This window comes from Gadus macrocephalus, chromosome 9, assembly GCF_031168955.1.
Source record: "Gadus macrocephalus chromosome 9, ASM3116895v1".
Taxonomy (NCBI): Eukaryota; Metazoa; Chordata; class Actinopteri; order Gadiformes; family Gadidae; genus Gadus; species Gadus macrocephalus.
The window spans coordinates 17,274,072-17,286,254 of NC_082390.1; the positions used below are offsets into that span (position 1 = coordinate 17,274,072).

The following is a 12,183-nucleotide window of genomic DNA, read 5'->3' on the forward strand; positions in this document are numbered from 1 at the left end:
TCAATTGTATCTGGTCTAATAGGCTATGTCGATGTCGAATAATGAAATGAAGTTACCAAGTTGTTTAAGTCAGGCATCACTGTTGAATTTAACCCATTAAAAGTCTAATCGAAAACACAAAATAAATATTGATTTCTCAACTCGTATTTTCAACAGCCAAACACAGGCCTACTGATAAAACGTTTATTTTAGTTAATTTCTCCTACTTTTACCATGCAGATAGCAGGCCAATTAATATGCATAGACAGTTGAAGAGTTGTTAGTAAACCACCAACGCATTTTTGATACGGCTACTGACTTCATATAAACTATCTCGTCGATAAAGTAAAACGGTACTTCTTCAGTTTGCCTCTCACTTAGGTTACAGTAGGCCTACGCTGAGATGACTTGTTTTGAGCCTGAGAGTAAAAAGACACAAGACCGAAGACCCAGCCAGAGAGAGAGATAGAGAGAGATAGAGAGAAAAGAGAGGGAGTGAGCGATGGAAGTTGTTGTTTTTTCTCCCTCGTCTGGTAGGCTGCTCGTCAGATAGGGGGAGGAGTCTCTCACTGACAAGAGGGGGAACAGCTCGTGTGAGTTTGTCAGCTCCCTAAAATAGCAGGCAGAGTGTAAATGTGACTGAAATTACGTTTATCCACTGGAGTCACCGATATAGAGTATCTATATACAGCGTCTGACTTGGGAGTAAAGGTGAGTAACGGAAATAGAAACAATGTGGCAGCAGGAGAGTGGCAGAGTGTTGGTTGGTAGTACAGTGAAGTGGATGGGAGAGCGCCAGAGGGAGCCGTAGAGAGGAGCGATACAGATATACCGTCGTGGAGTACATGTACAATATATCATGCTTAAAAAATTTTTTAGAGCGTCGATGTTAAAAACGATTCAAGGCGATGTTATTGGTTTTAATGTGCTTGTTTTCTCGGAAACATAAGATATTGCAAGGGTTGGTTAAAGTTATATCGATAAACTTCCATCGGGTCCAGCGCAAAAATTGATACACTGTAAGCTTTAAAGTTCTTAAAGACCTATGTTTATGAAATTAAAGACCTATGTTTATGAAATTCACGTTTTAGTTTCTAAAGTGGTTTTATTTTGGAGAACTCGTAATAGCCCACCATCAAACATCTATTAAATTCGCCCAATGTACCAGTGGAGAAGTGAGTCATTAGATCCTAATCATATAATATCAATACTGCATAGTCTAGGTTTGGTAAATGGATGTATAACGGTGTAGTTGTGTAGGTGTATATGAGTGAGATGTGTCTTACAGTTGTGCTTGATTATAGGTGTGTTGTGGTCTAGGTGGTGCTGGTCAGCAGGTGTAGAAAGTGTTGTGGTCTAGGTGGTGCTGGTCAGCAGGTGTAGAAAGTGTTGTGGTCTAGGTGGTGCTGGTCAGCAGGTGTAGAAAGTGTTGTGGTCTAGGTGGTGCTGGTCAGCAGGTGTACAAAGTGTTGTGGTCTAGGTGGTGCTGGTCAGCAGGTGTAGGAAAGTCGTTTTATTTTGTAATTCTTTGCACAAAGTATCAAACATCAGCATGGTATTTTCACCAAACTAGGTATGTGTCATGGTCAAAGCCGTTAAATGATCAAGGATGTCCCTCTAGTAAGCCTTTAATCGTATACATTACAGTACCTTATCTAAAATAAACGATTGAAAGGTACAAGAACAGAATGTAGGCCTATATAATTATAATCAAGGCAGTTCAGTAAATTATGCTTGAGTTGATTCAATAACTCTATATTTTAGAAATACGTGATAATACATAGTGTCCAAGGAGTACGTTACATACAGTTAGTGACACAGTTATTGAGCGAGAAACAGGACCCTTGGAGGACAGCTAGTTATCCTGGCAATGACCTTCCCATGTGACTATCCTCAGGCCACGCACTGTATAGAAACATGATTGAGCTTACGTCATTTTACACTGAAGCTACTTTTCCCTCCAAGACAAACGATGTTCATTAAGTCCTAATACGTTCCCAATGTGTAACTTGCTTTCGCATGTCTTCTACAATTGTGGAACAAGAAATAATTTCAGTTCATTTTAGTGGAAGATGAGAGTGGAACATTTCAGAATTTATTATCTTTTGTCTAGACATAGCTTGTGAATACCAAATATAACAGTTATTATGCCGTTGTGAAAGATATTATCTGTCACATCTAAAAGGTATCTTCATTTGTCTGTGATCCAGTAATGAAATTCCCCTCTCAAGAATCCCTCATTGATCTGTTAAAATATCTGTTTGTGTAACGGGACATTTGGATTTCATTTCTCAACAAACACTATAGGATGGATATTAAGGTCCACACACCTGGATTTTATGTCGTTATCGAGTGTCTAATTTGCAGAGCTTTTATTTTGAAGGCATTTATATCGCTGTCCCAGTAGGCTGCCAGTGATTTCTTAAGCAACACAGTAAACCACTCTCCGATTGCAGTAATGTGTTTCTGCGCTGCCCCGGGGCCTAGTGTGTAATGGGCCTTGTAGCCCATGGTCCACATCATGTGACCTCTTATGTCTTCTGTCGATGAGGTGGTTTCTGTTAATGGTGCTGAAATGAATATCGTTTTACATCTTCCATGCATTGCATTAGTCCAGCAGAGACACTGTCAGGTCAGTACTGCACAAATATGAAGGAGTCGTGCACATATTTTCTTAATGCATGTACAACATACCTTTTCTATATTTTTGAATCATTCAATTATTGATTCAATATCAAAAGTATGAGTGTTGTCTGTGTGTGTCCAGAAATTGACAGATTCTTTACCATTAGTTATATTTGGCTGCAGAAAAACAATATATGTAATAATTTGAAGCTTTGAAATACCCCAAAACATATATAAAATATATGTATATACATAATAATATATAATATATATATAAATGTATTTAAGTGACTATTTCAATAGTTCAAAGAAAGGGATTGGCTTCTGACATCCCAAAAAAACTACTAAATGACCAACGTAATGTTTTTCTGCTGAATTGTTTTCATCTAGCAGTGAATAGCAGACATTGGTTACCTAAATTTAGAGCTGTGTACTTCCATTGCTGTCCGAAGCACATGAGAACAAGTCCCTGTCCTTATGATGAACTAGGGGTGTTTCTCTAAACATCTGTATGAAAGCTGTTTTATAGATGATCACTTCATGAACAAACGTAAGGTAAGAGATGATAAGCCACAGGTCTGTGACTACACGTCTTATTGTACTTAAAACACGTCCAACACGAATCCAGCTCGACGACATGGACGCACCCGTTGGCATGTGTCTGTCGTTTTGTCGGCGGACACAATAACAATGAGTGAGCTGGGGAGACAGAAACACAGGAGGTCATGGTCATTTGATTCGGGCATGTTGGCGACCAGAAAAACACACGGTACTGCGCTCGCCCAGGGCTCCCGGGTTCAGGGTTGAGACGCACAGAGGAGAGGTGTTGACTGGTGGTGAGAGTGCGCAGCTGTAGCATCTTTCACTGCACTCCTCCTCATGGCACTTGAATCTCACAGCATGGTCTCGCTTCTCCTTCCAGGGGGAATGTGGAGTGTGTGGGCGAGTCGGATCTGCAATTAACGCCGGTTGTCAGAAGAGAGAACGCTGGCGTTTCGTTTACACCCTGCCTCTGAATCACTCTGAGTGAAAGTCTCTTCCCTTTCTCCTCCGCTCTCCTCCTCCGCCTCCTCCTCCTTCTCCTCCTCCTCCTCTCAGGACACTTTCCAAAAGGAAGGAGGCGCAGGCCGTCGGCTGAATCTGAAAAGGAAGAAAAAGGAAACGTTGGAGGAAATAAATCAAAGCGAAGGAGTTGAACACACCTGGTCCCATCAGGAGGACATCAATTATTTGGGTTTTCTGGTAAGCGAAAATGTTTCTTCTTTTGTTGTGAATTACTCAACAGTACGGGGAAATAAAAAGATTTGTTTGAGTTTAATAACTTTTATTGTGGTGCGTTTCCTGTTAGATTGTGTTTGAGTTCGTTGAGGCAGCGGCTCTCTGGCACAGCTCTACGGTGCACTAGATAGTGGTTATGAGCGGTATCACTGGAGTACATTGGTCAGCTGAGCTGGTGTCAGCTGCAAGTGTCGTAACGGCACATTGGCTGAATATTCAAACTGGCGTTTTGCTGTGTTGGACCTATGGATGCTGTTGAATCAAACCTTACGGACCACAATGGTTGAAATCATATGGGATAAAGATGAATATGAAACAATATTACGTTTTCTGAACAAAATTTCATCAACACAAAAAGGGATGAAACTGTATGGTTCTAGCGAAGTAGAAATCAACCATTTATTTTATCGACGACATTTCTTTCTCTTTGTCTTGGACACTATTTAAGTGACTATATTTGTTTCGTCTTGGCCATTGTTTTTGTGGCCATTACTTTTGGTTAAAATTTCCCTCGCCTGTGACGGCAAGGTGTCAATAATGAACTGCAGGCCATGATTCATTTGAGATGGCTGGCCATATAAACAGTATCACTTACTGTCTATTTAGCTTGGAGCTCGTTAATAAAGTTCTCTTGGCAATGTGATTCATCGTGCATTGGCAGCTCACCATTAATGTGGAAATTCCAGCATTCTCCTGTGAGACCTTGAGGCTGGATGCAGAATCTTGAACTTGGCAGATAATGTTACCGACAACAACTAGCGTCAACTAAGAACACTGAATGGGAAACAATCGTCTTTTCATAAACACAAATATGACAAGTGCATTCAGTTATATTTAGGACATTTAATTCCACAGCAAGACCACAGGGTTTATTTTCATGCTTAATGAATATTTGTGAGAGGAAATATCACACAGATATCTATATTAGTTGATCTTTTGCCTTATCTGTTTGACTTGTGCCAAACAGAGTGTGCCCAATCAAAAGATAATGAGGTTGCGAGGCCGTGCATTAGCGACCTTGCAGGACAGGTCCTTAATGTCCTCTGCCGATGACTTCCAAGCCGTTGGTCAGGAGATTAATGTTAAAGGCTGCCGTTGAACTGAGCCCATGCTAATAAAAGTACCTTTTTTTACACTCGCATGAAGTTTCAAAATTATAGATAATTACATTTGCGGAAATTGAATCAGTGATAGCACTAGAGATTTGTTGTCACGGCTCCCCATTTATTGTGACGAAAAAGACAAGCCCACTTAAGTGTAATTTTGAGATATCAATGCATTAGTGGACGAGAGCTCCTGAAAGGAGGGACACTCTTGACCTCCCCGTTTCGGGAGGCTGAGCCTTTTGAAGGGTCATAAATGGCTGCGTAAATAAACTGAAGCTGGAATAAATAAACTTGGCTTGAAAGAAGAAGGGGAAGCGTAGACAAGATGTGAGAGTCGACTGTCCAACAGGTCAGCCTCTTTGACCGAGGACAAGCTACGCATGTGTCCTGGTACTGTGGTTGCCCTTCCGCCCATTAAAGGACCAATGGGCCACAGTTAGGCTTCACCCAACACACCACTGAGCTCCGGACCACACAGGCTAACAACTCACCTCACCTCACAGCAGCAGTCATCCTATGTCCAGCACTATGATCCTATGTTCTATAGTATTTGTCACATGGAACTATAGTCGACACAAACAAATAAGTTATATTTAGTTGTACGATGATATAGTTGTATATGTTTAGTGTCCATTACTTTATGGCTCAGTGTGGTGTAAAGCGCAGCGTGTTATTTATTTGTTCCTTGTGGCTTGTTGTTCCTGCTTTATGTTCCCTGTGAGTCCTGCTTTAAAGGGATTAACGCTATATGCATGCAAAATGGGATTTGTGAGGGAAAACTTAGCAATGGGGCGAAAGCAGGTAATGGTGTTTATAACATTTTTTTTTTTAAGATGCTTTCACCCTTGGTTTTCTCTAATGCTGCTAAAGTCAGACTTGCATGCGCCACTTCTGCTAAACAACCATGAGGCATATATTTATACAAATGCATGCTCAATTCGGGTAGATTAGTTGACGCTTGTGCCATTTACCTTAATTGCAGTGTTAATGAAGGTTATTAAATATCTGGTGACAGTAGACACTCTACACATTCACTTTAATTCACTGCGAAGTTGAATCGAGCAAAGGACATAATTGAGTTAAGGAAGACATCGCTTTGCTGAGTTGCAAATTGACTGAATTTTAATTAGACTTTGAAAATATCAAATTCAAAGGAATATATTATAATCTAATTTACTAGATCAAAAGATCTCCCATGATTGCTAATATACCCAACTGTATTTAAATCCTGATGTATACCAGTGCACATCTTAAAAAGCATCTCTCTAGGAGCAGCCAGTCCTCTCGGTGGGCATAAAGGCAGCTAAGTACTGACATTATGAACAAACAAACAGTCCAAATACTTCCAAAGTAAAACTTTCTTCAAAGTGCGGCAAACCCCGAGGGACAAAATATTATACATTTATTAAGATGGTGAACTTGTTTCTTCAAAGAAGTTACTTAGCGTGCTGTTGGAGACGGCTTGCTGCTTGAAGCTACAATAATGGCGCCTCATTTGGACAGTCTCTGTCTTAATAGCCTTTTCCTAACACGCCTTTCCACACCATACCCTACCTAGTGTGAAATCAAATGTTTTATCACTGCCTGCTTGTACTGTCCTGTGCAGTGCAGTGCAGTGCAGGACAGTGCAGGACAGTGCAGTACAGTGCACTGTAGCCAGCTGTGAAACCGAGGGGCCCCAGTCCCAGCGGTGGGCCCCACCAAGCCAGTCCAGTAGCCGCTCCGTGGGAGGACGTAGTCTAGACGAGGGCGTCACAGCTGGGCCGGGCCCCTGTGGCCCTCCATGGCCCCTGTGGCCTTGTTAACAAATGAAAAAGAGGGGGCTCGGCCTGCTATATGTTTCTTTTTGGTTATGTTTTTGTTTGTGTGAGAAGCCCTCTGAACTGGTGGCAGCTGCGAGGATGTGATTCTATTCATTATCCTGCAGGACACACACACAAACACACACACGCACGCACGCACACACACACACACACACACACACACACACACACACACACACACACACACACACACACACACACACACACACACACACACACACACACACACACACAACCACATAGACACACACACCAGATTCAGGAGCAGGGAAGGGAAGTGAGGAGCAATTTCTCTTGGCCCCCCGCTTCAGTCCGTCATGTTGTTTCTGCTGGGAAAGACATCATGCATTCTGCATTGTCTTATGCTGTTAAGTCTTCCTTTGGCATCTGGAGCTATGAACAAGCCTTGATGATGAATTGCTGTAAACAGGGGAGTGGAGTTAGGAAGTCACGATTACGGAACTGACACACACATGTGTTTCTTTGGTCATAGATTAGTGGTTGAGCTGAGTGTGTGAAGTGAATGAAAGGATCTAGGATGTTAAAACCTCTGGACCTCGCCCAGTGCAGACACAGTGTGCATTGGTCAGAGAGATATCTCCTCTACAAGGTCCTGTGACATCATCTCTTGGCTTGTTGTGGCAGCATGATACTAGGGAAAACATTACACTCCTCTCACAGTGAAAAGACATTTTCAAATCTGCTGCCAGTGGACAGAGGCTCTCTTAAAGTAGGCCAAAGCTATACTGTCATTGAATTCAGAGTGAATAATAATCATAGTTAAATCCTAAAATAATCATATTTGTATTCATTTTGGTGTTTCTTCTCAAATTGAAATCGCCTTCTTTAGTAAGGGAGAATCTAAAGGTTCATTCTGTGACCCCTAAGGTCTACCTTTTGTTGTGGAGATTTCTTGTCTCTCTTCCCTCTCAAATTCACTTCCTGCAGTGTTCAGTCTGCAGAGCTGTGATCAGAAACACACAAGCGATGGCTTCAGGTCGCCTGGTCTGAGTTTGTGTCTGAAGCTAGCGATGTTGTTTATCTTGCACAGGCCTCTTTCATCGAGTGTCATCCGAGAACTATTGCCTCTATTGCGATTGCTTAAAGAATGATGGAGGAGGCATCAGTCATCCTCAGTCCGGGATACATGCTGTAAACATAGTTCCTGGAGAGGGGACAAGCCAGGCCTAGTATGGCTCACACTGAGTCGAGGCTAAGCCGGGAGTCTGCCAGTTTTCTTTAACAAGTCAACATATTATGTTGTAAAAGACTGTTAATAATTTTTTTGAATAAGATAAAATATTTTTTTATCTGTAATGAATCACAATTCATCTAGGCATGTTACTTACGCGACAGCTGTTAGTCTGTTAAGTGGCAGATTAGGATGGTACATCTTAATATTAGAAAAATCTGTGGCTGAGCGAAATGTTAACACTGAACAGAGACTTCCCAGACGTAGTGGCTACAGCTCACTATTCCACGCCAAGACTTGGCCAGACTGAGCAAGGCCTGTATATCTCTCTCTCTCTCTCTCTCTCTCTCTCTCTCTCTCTCTCTCTCACTCTCTCACTCTCACTCTCACTCTCACTCTCACTCTCACTCTGTTCTTGTTTGTGTAATGTTTATTTGAAAAAGAACACAACTGTTAATGTATGGACTACACTCACAGTGTACAAAATCGTGTTACATTAACCAATGTAATTACCAGCTATGGTTCATTGCAAAGAAATGGAAGAAAAAAAGAACCCACCCAAAAATCAATGTCCTTCCTCAGCTGCCATGAATCATGGCCATGGTTGTGCCTTGGATTTCATAAAGCTTTTATGTAATGGAACACGGTAGCACGGAGGAAAAGGGGAGCGCATCGGGATGCCACGAGGAAAAATCAAATATTTATTCTCAGCCTTTCAAGCATTTTACTCTCTTAAAAGATGCACCTAGTTCTCCCCAAGCACATAGACAACAACAACAACAAGAACAACACACGTGCACAACAATGTGGAATGTGCGTTAGCAAAAAGAAGAATAACACACTCTGTCCCTGCGTCCCTTAATGTGGGTTTAGTTAAACCCTGCCTGCTGATAACCCAACATGGCCCAGGGTTAAATAGGTACCCGGAGTCAATCAGAGGGCCTCATGTGGGACCCTAAGGTGCTCGGGGGTGTTGAGGGGGTTAAGGGGGTGTTAAGGGGGTATCGGGGGTAAAATTGCTTGTGCTTAAGACACATTAATGCACAGCGCCGTCGATCCATACGCTGCGCGTCCTCCCAGGAGGCGCGTCCCCTGATTCATCTCTGGCTGCTTACCATCTGCGGGGCGGCGGCCTGCGTAACATCAAAAGGCTGTCGTGCCTCTTAACACAGCTAGGAGGGTGTCCCGGAGCAGCCTCCCCCACTGGGCCACCATGTTGTTATCGTCCGCTGAGGCGCTCCACACAGATGACTGGCAACCATTGAAAGTTCCGCATTTTTACACGAGACCACCGCCTCCCTGGCTTACTCCCCCCTATACACCCACGTGCACACAGGCATGTTTGTGAGAGGGTGAGTAGAGAAAGTTCGAGCACGGAAAAAAGCTACAGCACAGGGTTCACCCACTAATAATATAACGGGGGCACATTTCTATTGAAGGACTATTAAGGTCACGTCAGCATCAGTTGATGCAATACTGGTAAATTCCTTATCGTGGATCCCATGTAAAGGAAGTGACTAGTGCAACTGTCAACGGGAATTTTTGTGAATTGGTGATGGAGGTCTTTCACATAGACACTCATAGTTATTTACTGTGTTAGGTGTTTAACATGGAGGTCAACCTCATAGGTGTGTCATAAGGGTGGTGTCTTGCATAGCGTGACGTAAACTGGGGCTATTTGAGGACGGTTTCTCCCATCCACCGATTAAGGTGATGGGTTCGCTAGAACAGAGCAGAATGGGACCTCTGTGGAATTGTATCTGTGGTCTGTACAGGGCTTTTTGTAGCTTTCTTTGCTACACATTGGAATAGTGGCGTCTTAAGGGTTTCAGAAGTTAGCTAAGGTCCCTCGCTATATGTCTACACCGTGCTTATATTATAACTCTCTTATGGTCATGCACAATGATTTTTTAATGAGATATAACTCATCACCCTGCAGTAGCATCAAGGAAGTTATCATCATTTACCACTTGCTAAGAAGTTGTACTCATATGCATCGAGGGATTCACCATAAGAAGGGGAGTAGCTTTTCCACATGAAATGGATATAACTGTTCGGAGAGGGTCATCTCTTTATCCTTGAGAAACTGAGCATCCATTCATTGGCTGGCTCGAAAACCTGACTGACGCAAATGGATCATTGGGAATAGAAGTGTCCCAGCAGTAATTATGTTACAATGCTGCTACCACACACTACCACAGAGGTGGGATGGGACGAGAGCAGGTTGCTTCTTTTAGGCCTGCTTCCATTTACCATGCTGCCGATGCTCTCTCTCTCTCTCTCTCTCTCTCTCTCTCTCTCTCTCTCTCTCTCTCTCTCTCTCTCTCTCTCTCTCTCTCTCTCTCTCTCTCTCTCTCTCTCTCTCTCTCTCTCTCTCTCTCTCTCTCTCTCTCTGCTTTTGATCTACCTTAGTCTTATGCATATGACTGAACTGTTTCTATTGCAACACACACACACACACACACACACACACACACAGACACAAAAGACCCACACACACATGCAACCTCAAACAAGCACGATCATGTCCTTGTGAAACTTGTGGACGTTCACCACTACGATTCACAGGCTTTAGCTGTTGTTGATTTGTTATGTAGGCTGATCACCTTGCACCAACAATGGTAGCGCCAATTTATTTATTCAATATCATGTCACTGTGTTTGTCTAGTGAACCGCAGATCCTCCAGTCAAGCCTTGGTAGACAAGTTGAGTTGTCTGTTTCGTTTTACCTACTAGCCAGTGCTGTATGGCAGGCAGTGGCTTTTTTTAAGCAAGTGAGACATGATATTAATGCAATGTCGATAGAATTTCCCATGGAACCCCAAGGCACTTATTCAAAGTCACCTTGCACTCTCTCCCCATCCCTTGACAGCCCTGCAAGACTGAAATTGAGGATGTCTGTGTCTGCTAATACTGTGAGCATCTGATGTCCTTTACTTATCACTTTCCCTACATCTCCCTCAGCATTCTCCCATTGTTGATGGGCTACCTGTGCTGTATGGTGTCCAGTGTATAAAAGACAACATCCTCGCTCACCGTTCTAAACCAGAGTGTAGCAAGCTAGCATCTTCTGGGGTGATAGATATTATATGTATGGGAGCAGAACGCCTCCTACTGGGAGTTTTCCACTTTGATGACATTTTGGAGGTGGTGATAAGTAGCTCTCTTGTCTCCCTCGGGCCCCAGTCTCCAACGGGCACACGGCACGGCCCCGGTGCCGAGTCGTGAGGCGGGTGTGACCCGGAGGCCAGTTTGAACGTGAGATTGGTCCTACGTGGGATTGGTCCTACGTGGGATTGGTCCTACGTGGGATTGGTCCTACGTGGGATTGGTCCTACGTGGGATTGGTCCAACGTGGGATTGGTCCTACGTGGGATTGGTTTTACGTGGGATTGGTCCTACTGGTCCAACGTGGGATTGGTCCAACGTTGGATTGGTCCTACCAGGGATTGGTCCAACGTGGGATTGGTCCTACGTGGGATTGGTCCTACGTGGGATTGGTCCTACGTGGGATTGGTCCAACGTGGGATTCCCAGCCCGGGTCAGGAGTGAGTTGGACTGTGGCAGCAGTCCTCAGTAGACTAATGAACCGTTCCTCCAGCAGCAGACTACCACAGCATTGTGCTGGGCACCACATTTGCTACATTTGAGTGATTTACAGCTAAGTCGACGTATTGTCAACAAAGCATGTTTGACTGATTTAATTGGCACAAGGTTACCACAATAAAGTCAATGCTATGTCTGGCCTGCCCTGAAATTCTTTTTTTTAAGATTTACGGGTTTGAATAAATGAAGCTGTTTATACAAGATCTCTGCCTGTGGGGATTTTCTATGGACTGAGTATGTGGTTGGTTTTTACTGCAACCATTGTCACAATTCCTATGGTGATCTTTTCAGGCCTCTGTTTGATGTGCCTCTGAGCCTTTGTTTGGTGGGGTATGTTTCGCCATAGGCAAGGCAAAGTGTATCTGGTCGAGCCTTCTACTCCACTCCACTTCCCATCATCCCTCTCCGTATCTTAAAGCATCTTTCTCACTTTTTTTGTTCAGAGGCCCCAGTGATAGATCTTATTAATTATATCTCATTAGTTGCCTTGGAAACTGAGGTGAGGGAACGTGGAGTGTGAGCCTCGGAAATTATACGAAAGAACAGAAATGAAAAGAAAGGATGGAGAGAGAGA

General features: G+C 43.3%; 1 protein-coding gene across 5 annotated transcripts in view; it reads left to right on the plus strand.

Moving 5' to 3' along the window:
• The first annotated feature begins 525 nt into the window (after window positions 1–525).
• Window positions 526–12,183, plus strand: part of mef2aa (myocyte enhancer factor 2aa) — a 54,995-nt gene continuing 43,337 nt past the window's right edge. For 3 of the 5 annotated variants that reach the window (XM_060061243.1, XM_060061245.1, XM_060061241.1), the window contains exons 1-2: window positions 526–690; window positions 3,703–3,846. The gene's annotated coding sequence lies outside the window, so the exon portion shown is untranslated. The remainder of the gene's footprint in view (window positions 691–3,702; window positions 3,847–12,183) is intronic. The other 2 variants (XM_060061242.1, XM_060061244.1) reach the window with 1 other exon arrangement.